This window comes from Pseudophryne corroboree, chromosome 3 (genome assembly GCF_028390025.1).
Source record: "Pseudophryne corroboree isolate aPseCor3 chromosome 3, aPseCor3.hap2, whole genome shotgun sequence".
Lineage (NCBI taxonomy): Eukaryota > Metazoa > Chordata > Amphibia > Anura > Myobatrachidae > Pseudophryne > Pseudophryne corroboree.
Window position 1 is genome coordinate 750625083 of NC_086446.1, and position 12301 is coordinate 750637383.

The window sequence follows — 12301 nt, forward strand, 5'->3', positions numbered from 1 at the left end:
TTTATATTCAATAAAATACAGACCAGATATTGATACTTGAATTAAGAGTGATATGTCATAGGTATTATGTATTCTGGTTTTATGATTTACCTGTCCCCTACACAATGAGTTATACATAGCCTTTACACAACTGGTTAACTGTGTATATGTATATATAAATATAAAGGTATTGTTCTATTAAATATCAAGGACACTGCATAAGGATACCGTGTGTGGGATCAAATTGTTCAGGGTCACATAAGTAATAATTCAGTGGTTGCGAGGATATTGTCACATATTGCGGCAACAAGTTATTAGCAATACCGGATTCATGTATATTACTGTATGATAATGTGGTGGGTTTGACTGGTCTTGGGGTGGGAACTCAGATGTAAACAATGGTAATCACATCTCAGGACTTAGTCATCGCCCACCGTTTGAGCTGACCAATGATCCCCAGTGTACTGGATATGTCCCACCCCTGGACCAATAGCAGAAGACCCAGCCTCAGACATGTACCTTCTCTAATACACAGTATATAAGTATTTTCCCTTACCCAGGAAGCTCAGTAGTTGCTGAGAGGAAGACATGCTGAGTCTATCTAGCAAGGACTGTCTTATGGGATAAGGGAGATGTATACTGGCTGTAACTGTTTCTTATGTAACTGTAACTCTCTACCACTGACTTAGGCTTATATATGTTATACTGAATCATATACTGTACATAGGTTATTTTGTATGCATACCTTTTAATATCAAATACACACACACACACACACACACACATATATATATATATATAGTGTAGAAATTGGTGGCACTCAGGCAGACTTGGTGAATGCAGAAAAAAATTTCTTTATTTGCCTACATGTTTCGGGGAAAAGCACCCCGTCCTCAGGGCTAAACAACAATGAGAAGTACACATACAACACTTAAATACACCACAGGAAAAGACATTAGTGCAGGGATTGTACTCACCTGTCCTCACGGCTCCGCCGCCCGTCCGCACATGCTGCACACTTCCGTGTCGCTGGGCAATGACGTCACGGTTGCGCCGTGGGGCAGGGAGGTCGTCATGGGAACAGCAATCAGTTACAGGCTTGCCTGAAACCTGTGTAAGAAAACGTGCAAGACATATGAAAAGCAATATGAGACAACACATATAAAATACCAAGTAATATAAAACAACACATTTAAAATACATAAAGATCATCATTTAAGAGGGGACCCTGACAATACTTAATTGTAACCACAACCTCGTCTCAAATATTAATACTCAGGAGTTCTGATATATCAACCTTCTATCTAGAGGGGAACAGGACATACTCAATAATAATTAACCATTTGCTGTTAGTTGTTAACTATTAACAGCCCCCCCCACCAGTAACATATAGGAATAACTTTATAGGTTATATGGGTCTAAAGAAAACACTGTAGTCCCAGGTTTTCATTAAGACCACCAGGGGACAGAGTTCCTAACCTAAAGATCCAACGGGACTCCTTCTGTAGAAGTAGTCTATCCCTATTGCCACCCCTCAATGATATGGGGGTATGATCAATAAGGATAGCACGGATGCTGGCCACCCCATGTTTAGCTGACAAACAGTGACGTGCAAATGGCTGATCACTTATGCCCTTTTCAAATGCTTTTTTAATAGCACTCCTGTGGAGTGCCATCCTTTCTCTAAACTGTCGTATGGTCTTGCCCACGTAAGCAAGACCACATGGACAAGTAAGTAAATAAATTACGTGAGTAGTAGTACAAGTAAGGCGGTGTCTGATGGGTATTTTCTGACCATTATGTGGATGATTAAAAGTGGTACCTGTTTGTAAAGTGTTACAAGTAGCACATCCAAGACACCTATAGCATCCCATCTTAGGTCTTAAAAAATGGGCTTGGTCACATTTAGCCATATTGGTGACATCAAGGCGAACTACATGGTCGCCTATATTAGTGCCCCTGGTATGACTAGGTAATAGTCTAGTATTGGATAGACTACTCAAAGCTGTTTCTGTTTGTATAACAGGCCACAGTTGTTTTGCCTTACTCACTGTTCGTTTTGAATTCGTGGTGTATCTACTCACCCATGGTAACCTGTCTGCTGTGACTTTCTGGTTGGATCTGGGGATCAGTAATTGCTGCCTGGGTATGCGGAGAACTGCCTCCTTAGACTTTTCAAGATCCCTAATAGGATACCCCCTCTGCGCAAATCTAAGTAGCATTTCATCAAGAGCCCTAATGGTGTCCTGAGGGTCTGACGTGATACGCCGTACCCGCAAAAATTGTGAGTATGGCAACCCCTTCTTTAATGCAAGTGGATGGAAACTTTGATAATTCAAAAACGTATTCCTATCAGTATTTTTAACAAATAGGGAGGTACTAAGCTGACCAGACTTAAGGGAAATTGAAACATCCAGATAGTTGATATGCTTATCATCAATTACATATGTAAATTTTACTACATGTTCTGATGCATTATGCTGATCCCACAGCCTGATCAGCTCTTCCCTAGATCCACTCCAAAAGACCAAAAGGTCGTCAATATAGCGCCTATAGTAAATCACATGAGGCTTAACAGAGGGGTCAAGATGAAACATAGTTTTCTCAAGATGGTACATGAAGGCATTGGCGTACGACGGGGCCACTGCGGACCCCATCGCACAGCCAGATGATTGTAGATAGAATACTCCATTGAAGATGAAATAATTTCTCTTCAGAACTAAATCCAACAAGTGTAGAAAGAAAGACAAATCTGGGCCATGGTATATATCATTACCTTCAATAAGTGCTCTTACCGCCTCCACACCTGCATCATGTGGGATGCAAGTGTAGAGGCTGGTAACATCAGCACAACACAACAATGTATTGTTAGGTAAAGTCTCCAATTGCTGTAATTGCAGCAAGAGGGACGACGTATCTTTAAGAAAGGAGGGCAAAGCTTGAACACAGGGATTAAGATAGGCATCCAAGTAGACCGCAATCGGCTGATATAACGAGCCCCTTGCTGACACAATTGGCCGACCTGGAGGATTCTCCAAGGTCTTGTGCACTTTCGGCAAGGTATAAAAAAGCGGTACTACTGGGAAGTCTACCATAAGGGCAGTACAAACATCCTGGGATATAATACCCAAACCGTTGGATTCTTTTAGATAGATGTCCAGCTCTTTTTTAAAGTCCTTAGTAGGGTCTTTATTAAGGCGAGAATATACAAGAGGATCCCTTAATTGACGTTCACATTCAGTAATATAGGCCCCAATGTCCTGAACAACTATAGACCCACCCTTATCCGCTTTGCGAATTATAATGTCAGTTCTGATAGACAAATTTTTAAGTGTAGTACGTTCTTTAAAGGTGAGATTTGAGTAAGCCGGCTCATTCATAGCCTGAAGGCCTTCTCTCTCTACCATGCGGATAAAAGTCCTGATAGACGAATTCTGACTCGGGGGGTCAAATTGTGATTTGGGGGCTATCTTCAAAAGCTGTGAAGGTATCTCTGGAGGAGCCACCACCAGAGATGTCTGTCGAGGGGCTCTGCTATTAAAATACTCCTTTCGCTTCAATGTCCTGTTCAGGCGATAAATATCAGCCTTCCATTCCAATGGATCCGGAAACGTTGTGGGGACAAAGGAAAATGTGTTGTTTTATATTACTTGGTATTTTATATGTGTTGTCTCATATTGCTTTTCATATGTCTTGCACGTTTTCTTACACAGGCTTCAGGCAAGCCTGTAACTGATTGCTGTTCCCATGACGACCTCCCTGCCCCGCGGCGCAACCGTGACGTCATTGCCCAGCGACACGGAAGTGTGCAGCATGTGCGGACGGGCGGCGGCGCCGTGAGGACAGGTGAGTACAATCCCTGCACTAATGTCTTTTCCTGTGGTGTATTTAAGTGTTGTATGTGTACTTCTCATTGTTGTTTAGCCCTGAGGACGGGGTGCTTTTCCCCGAAACATGTAGGCAAATAAAGAATTTTTTTTCTGCATTCACCAAGTCTGCCTGAGTGCCACCAATTTCTACACTATATGCTTGTCACTTGCTGACTTGGATGGCACCGCAGCAAAGGAACTTATTTATCTTCTGGAGTGCCGGTATGACTTTGGACTGTATATATATATATATATATATATAGAAGAAATCCTCCACGGCACTCAGTAAATAACACGCAAAGAGGCAGAAATACAGCAACGTTTCGAAGGATTTATTCCCTCATCGTCAGGCACAAAATACAGTGTACAAACAGCTCACCTTATACCCCAGGTAACCCACGTGTTGGTGGCGGCATCCGGAAGTCAGGGGGACGGCATCCACAAAGGACGTCATCAACCACTGCCCGTTGCCATAGCCACCAAATAAAACATACATTTAAAACAAATGGGATATTAATGTATGTTTATTTGGTGGCTATGGCAACGGGCAGTGGTTGATGACGTCCTTTGTGGATGCCGTCCCCCTGACTTCCGGACGCCGCCGCCAACACGTGGGTTACCTGGGGTATAAGGTGAGCTGTTTGTACACTGTATTTTGTGCCTGACGATGAGGGAATAAATCCTTCGAAACGTTGCTGTATTTCTGCCTCTTTGCGTGTTATTTACTGAGTGCCGTGGAGGATTTCTTCTGTTATATGGTGTACTGCCCGTGCACCTACCGCTGGCACCAGGACTTTCCATTTTGTTTTACAACAGGTGTGCTGTCCGTTTCTACGAATATATATATATATATATATATATATATATACAGAGGTGGTGTGGGCGGCACTCAATCAGACTCAGCAGGGCCTGAGGATGGGGCTAGGTCCCCAAAACATGTTGGCTTAATTAAAGTTTCATATCCACGCTGCTGAGTCTGATTGAGTGCCGCCCACACCACCTCTGCTATTTTCTTGGGATCACGTATCTCCGACAGGGAAGGCACTGCAGCTGTTGCTGTTATTATGAGTGGAGTGCCGGGCTGTCATCGCTTGTGTATATATATATATATATATATATATATATTCTGAGCGTTAGACCTCAGTATACCATGTGTGCGACTACTTGCTTTCTCTTAAGGGACATAGTGCTGCAACATTTAGCGCACTATTATTGTATATGGTAATAAGATGCAATTTGCGTCCGCAGTATATAATATCACTGGTATGTAAATGTTTATTTAAAATAATGGAATTTCACAGTTGGGGGCTACATCCGCGATATCACGTACTTATATGATGTGCAGTACAGACGCGCTGTGGTCTACCGGCTAAGGGTGGACGCATCTGATGCCGATGAACCACATCCGTTTTGGCGCTATCATTAATGAATCAAGGGACAATAGATTTCTTTGTTGCCTTTGGGTTTGACAAAAACGCACAATGGCCCTCATTCCGAGTTGTTCGCTCGTTAGCTGCTTTTAGCAGCATTGCACACGCTAAGCTGCCGCCTACTGGGAGTGAATCTTAGCTTTGCAGAATTGCGAACGAAAGATTAGCAGAATTGCGAATAGAATAGCGATTAGAAATTTCTTTGCAGTTTCCGAGTAGCTCGAGACTTACTCTGCCACTGCGATCAGTTCAGTCAGTTTCCTTCCTGGTTTGACGTCACAAACACACCCAGCATTCGCCCAGACACTCCCCCATTTCTCCAGCCACTCCCGCGTTTTTCCCAGAAACGGCAGCGTTTTTTCACACACACCCATAAAACGGTCAGTTTCCGCCCAGAAACACCCACTTCCTGTCAATCACACTCCGATCACCAGAACGATGAAAATTCTTCGTAAAGCCGTGAGTAAAATACCAAACTTTTGTGCTAATTTACTTGACGCAGGCGCACTGCGAACATTGCGCATGCGCAGTTTGCGACTTATCGCACCAATGCGAAGAAAAAGAACGAGCGAACAACTCGGAATGAGGGCCAATATTAGAAATGTTACAGTGTACTCTATATTGTTGCTAACGAGGTTCAATAAGTCATATTGTGTTTGATTCAGATTCGATTGTTTATTTGTTAAGTAAATTTAAAGAGCGTTTAAAAGTTGGTGCATGCGTCTAATTTGCATAGTACGGATATAGCTTGGTTAGCATGTTGCATCTTATTCGCATAGTGCTAACACAGGCCTGAAGTAACAAAGCTTTGTTCGCACTGAAAAAGACGTGTATGGAAGCTATGTTAGCATGCAGTGGGAATTGTCCATCAGGGCGACTTCCGGTGCTTGTATAATTTGGGATTTACTTGTGACAAAAGAGAGTACACTAGCTGTGTTTGTGTGTTCTGGCCCCATAGCTTAGACTCCATTTGTGTCCAAGCACATAGCTTGGAGGGGAGAGGAGCAGTGGCCATTTTAGGTCTAATTTGCATTGGTCTTATCAAAACCAACATAATTTAAAGTCACTCCCTACCCACTTAGCTAACAGCTAACTTTCAGCTGTTCCTGAAAGCAATTGTTAAACAATCTGTTACCTTTGTCACAAGTAATCAATGTTATATGTACAAATCCATCACCATTTAAAAGTTACCAATGAATTTAACTAACCCATGCCATAGTCAATTATAAATAGTGTTTCAATTAGACCTAGTGAGATTAATAGTGAGATTAATACTTAGTTTGATGTTTGAAAAATCCACTCAGATGAGAAAGTTTTTCATGATTTGTTTTAGAACTGGAGATAATGAGTGTGTAAGATGAGACCCTTGCCTGTTACAAGACCTAGACAATTGAAATGCTAATAAATTTGTTCATCTACTCTGGGACAGGAGTAGAGTATGTGGACATCTGTTGAGATGCAAATTAGGCTGCTATGGAAGCTACATTCTGTATATGTGTATAAATATATATGCTGTGTGAGGGTTTCATAGAGTGTAATAAAATTAATGTTTGTGTATATATATATATATATATATATATATGTGTATCTATACACACACACACACACACACACACACACACACACACACACACACACACACACACACACACACACATAGGCAAATCATACTGATCCCAACTGAGATATATGCACCATACTGGGGAAGATGATACGTGAATTTAGTCTCAGTCAGTTGGGACGGCGAATGTTGACTCCAGCCAGTTGCACCAGATATGCTCCTATTCTGATTCAGAGCCTTGCGCTATAATTACTTTTCATGAGATACCATAACATAACCAAAGAGATCCATGCAGGGACCGATCCAGCCATCTACGAATGAGCCACAAATAAATATGTATGTATGTTTGTGTATGTATGTATGTATGTATGTATGTATGTATGTATGTGTGTGTGTATATGTGTGTATATATTAGTGATGTGCACCGGAAATTTTTCGGGTTTTGTGTTTTGGTTTTGGGTTCGGTTCCGCGGCCGTGTTTTGGGTTCGAACGCGTTTTGGCAAAACCTCACCGAATTTTTTTTGTCGGATTCGGGTGTGTTTTGGATTCGGGTGTTTTTTTCAAAAAACCCTAAAAAACAGCTTAAATCATAGAATTTGGGGGTCATTTTGATCCCATAGTATTATTAACCTCAATAACCATAATTTCCACTCATTTCCAGTCTATTCTGAACACCTCACACCTCACAATATTATTTTTAGTCCTAAAATTTGCACCGAGGTCGCTGGATGGCTAAGCTAAGCGACACAAGTGGCCGACACAAACACCTGGCCCATCTAGGAATGGCACTGCAGTGTCAGGCAGGATGGCCCTTCAAAAAAATACTCCCCAAACAGCACATGACGCAAAGAAAAAAAGAGGCGCAATGAGGTAGCTGTGTGACTAAGCTCAGCGACCCAAGTGGCCGACACAAACACCTGGCCCATCTAGGAGTGGCACTGCAGTGTCAGACAGGATGGCCCTTCAAAAAAATACTCCCCAAACAGCACATGACGCAAAGAAAAAAAGAGGCGCAATGAGGTAGCTGTGTGACTAAGCTAAGCGACCCTAGTGGCCGACACAAACACCTGGCCCATCTAGGAGTGGCACTGCAGTGTCACGCAGGATGGCCCTTCAAAAAAATACTCCCCAAACAGCACATGACGCAAAGAAAAAAAGAGGCGCAATGAGGTAGCTGTGTGACTAAGCTAAGCGACCCTAGTGGCCGACACAAACACCTGGCCCATCTAGGAGTGGCACTGCAGTGCAGGCGCAAGCTCTTCCTGTCCAGTGTTGGGAAGGTCAGGCATTGCAACCGACACAATTGGACTCTCCTTGGGGATTTGTGATTTCGAAGAACGCACAGTTCTTTGCTGTGCTTTTGCCAGCTTAAGTCTTTTCTTTTTTCTAGCGAGAGGATGAGTGCTTCCATCCTCATGTGAAGCTGAACCACTAGCCATGAACATAGGCCAGGGCCTCAGCCATTCCTTGCCACTCCGTGTCGTAAATGGCATATTGGCAAGTTTATGCTTCTCCTCAGACGCTTTTAATTTTGATTTTTGGGTCATTTTACTGATCTTTTGTGTTTTGGATTTTACATGCTCTGTACTATGACATTGGGCATCGGCCTTGGCAGACGACGTTGATGGCATTTCATCGTCTCGGCCATGACTAGTGGCAGCAGCTTCAGCACGAGGTGGTAGTGGATCTTGATCTTTCCCTATTTTTTTAAACTCCACATTTTTGTTCTCCATATTTTAATGCGCACAACTAAAAGCCACCACAGGTATACAATGTAGATGGATGGATACTATAGTATTATATTACTTATGGACGACGAGTGCACTGACGACACAGAGGTAGGTACAGCCGTGGCCTACCGTACTGCTATATATATATATATATATATATATAATATACTGTATAATAATAACGGACCTGGTGGACACTGTCAGCAGACTGCTAAACTAGTATGAAGAAAAAAAAAGCCACCACAGGTATACAATGTAGATGGATGGATACTATAGTATAGTATTATATTACTTATGGACGATGAGTGCACTGACGACACAGAGGTAGGTACAGCCGTGGCCTACCGTACTGCTATATATATATATATATAATATACTGTATAATAATAACGGACCTGGTGGACACTGTCAGCAGACTGCTAAACTAGTATGAAGAAAAAAAAAACCACCACAGGTATACAATGTAGATGGATGGATAGTATAGTATTATATTACTTATGGACGACGAGTGCACTGATGACACAGAGGTAGGTACAGCCGTGGCCTACCGTACTGCTATATATATATATATATATATATATATATATATATAATATACTGTATAATAATAATAACGAACCTGGTGGACACTGTCAGCAGACTGCTAAACTAGTATGAAGAAAAAAAAAAGCCACCACAGGTATACAATGTAGATGGATGGATACTATAGTATAGTATTATATTACTTATGGACGACGAGTGCACTGACGACACAGAGGTAGGTACAGCCGTGGCCTACCGTACTGCTATATATATATATATAATATACTGTATAATAATAACGGACCTGGTGGACACTGTCAGCAGACTGCTAAACTAGTATGAAGAAAAAACAAACCACCACAGGTATACAATGTAGATGGATGGATAGTATAGTATTATATTACTTATGGACGACGAGTGCACTGACGACACAGAGGTAGGTACAGCCGTGGCCTACCGTACTGCTATATATATATATAATATACTGTATAATAATAATAACGGACCTGGTGGACACTGTCAGCAGACTGCTAAACTAGTATGAAGAAAAAAAAACCCACCACAGGTATACAATGTAGATGGATGGATAGTATAGTATTATATTACTTATGGACGACGAGTGCACTGATGACACAGAGGTAGGTACAGCCGTGGCCTACCGTACTGTATATATATATATATATATATATATATATATATATAGAATATACTGTATAATAATAATAACGGACCTGGTGGACACTGTCAGCCGACTGCTAAACTAGTATGAAGAAAAAAAAAGCCACCACAGGTATACAATGTAGATGGATGGATACTATAGTATAGTATTATATTACTTATGGACGACGAGTGCACTGACGACACAGAGGTAGGTACAGCCGTGGCCTACCGTACTGCTATATATATATATATATATATAATATACTGTATAATAAATAACGGACCTGGTGGACACTGTCAGCAGACTGCAAAACTAGTATGAAGAAAAAAAAAGCCACCACAGGAGTGTTTTTCAGGCAGACAAACGTATACTGGACTGGTGGTCACTGTCAGCAAAACTGTGCACTGTACTCCTGCTATAACTGCTCCCCAGTCCCCACAATTAGGCAGTGTGAGCAGTGCACTCAGCACAGATATATGCAGCAGTGCAGCACACTGAGTGAGCACAGATATGGTGGAGCGTTTTTTTTCAGGCAGAGAAACAACGGATTAAACTCACTGGTAGTATAATCAAAACCCTGCACTGTACTCCCTAACAGCTGCTCCCCGTCCCCAATCCTCCCCACAATTATAACTAAGTCACTCAGTCTTTTCTACTATAACGGAGAGGACGCCAGCCACGTCCTCTCCCTATCAATCTCAATGCACGTGTGAAAATGGCGGCGACGCGCGGCTCCTTATATAGAATCCGAATCTCGCGAGAATCCGACAGCGGGATGATGACGTTCGGGCGCGCTCGGGTTAACCGAGCAAGGCGGGAGGATTCGAGTCGCTCGGACCCGTGAAAAAAAAGGTGAAGTTCGGGCGGGTTCGGATCCCGAGGATCCGAACCCGCTCATCACTAGTATATATATATATATATATATATATATTCAAGGGTACTATAATGGAAACTACTGAGGAGGAAAGGGATTTAGGAGTCACTATTTCAAGTGACTTGAAGGCAGGAAAGCAATGCAACAAAGCAATGAGAAAGGCAAGTCAGATGCTTGGTTACATAGGGAGAGGAATCAGTAGTAGGAAAAAAGAAGTGATAATGCCACTGTATAGGTCATTCGTGCGGCCCCATCTGGAATACTGTGTCCAGTTCTGGAGACCATATCTCCAGAAGGATATAAATACATCAGAGAATGTACAAAAAAGGGCAACTAAAATGGTGCATGGCTAACATCACAAAATATACCCAGAAAGGCTAAAAGATCTTAACATGTATAGTTTGGAGGAGAGAAGGGAAAGGGGGGGGACATGATAGAAACTTTCAAATATATCAAGGGTCTTAACAAAGTTCAAGAGGGAAACATTCTTCAAAGGAAGAGAAATATTAGAACTCGAGGACATACACTGAGACTGGAGGGGGGGAGGTTCAGGGGAAATTTAAGGAAAAATTACTTCACAGAAAGGGTAGTGGATAAGTGGAATAGTCTCCCATCAGAGGTGGTAGAGGCTAAGACTGTAGAGCAATTTAAACATGCTTGGGATAGGCATATGAATATCTAGGCATATGAATATCCTTACAAAGAATTAAGGTTAAAAAAGGGTTGAGATTGCCTAAAGGATAAAAAAAAAAGGGCAGACTAGATGGGCCAAATAGTTCTTATCTGCCGTCAAATTCTATGTTTCTATATACATATATATATATATATATATATGTGTGTGCAAATGGGAGGCACTCCTGGGGACCTTCTACAATCGAAATAATGACAGAGACTGCGCCCTGAGTTGTAGGCAACGTTTCAGCTGTATTTCAGCTTTCGTCAGACTGGTCTGACGAAAGCTGAAATACAGCTGAAACGTTACCTACAACTCAGGGCGCAGTCTCTGTCATTATTTCGATTGTAGAAGGTCCCCAGGAGTGCCTCCCATTTGCACACATATTTCGGCATACAGCCAGGGAAGGCACCGGGGCAGTTGAATATCCAAGCTGAGTGCCGGTCGTGTGGAGGATTATATATATATATATATATATATATGGATACACAAATCTAGCACTCTGAGGACAGTGTTACCTCCTGGAAACTTGCTGGTGTGCCATCCAAGAGAAAATTTCCCATAGATATAGAAAAACACAGGCGGCACTCCCAGACTTGTAAAGGTGAAAAAAACTTTATAACGACGTTTCGGGGGGTCTCACCCCATCATCAGGCTGATGATGGGGTGAGACCCCCCGAAACGTCGTTATAAAGTTTTTTTCACCTTTACAAGTCTGGGAGTGTCGCCTGTGTTTTTCTATATATATATATATATATATATATTATAATATTATTATTATTATTATTATTATATAAATGTATGTATATTTATATCAGTGTATGTTCTGCAAGATAGCTATCCAATCTGAATCATAGCATTTAAATTATAGTCAATAGCCATATTAAATGGAAATGTAATACCTCTAGGGGGATGCTACCAATCAATGGTAAATTATTACTTTTCTGTACAGAAAAATATTGTGAATTCGTGTGGGTTGAAAGTAAGTGTGAGTGGATTGA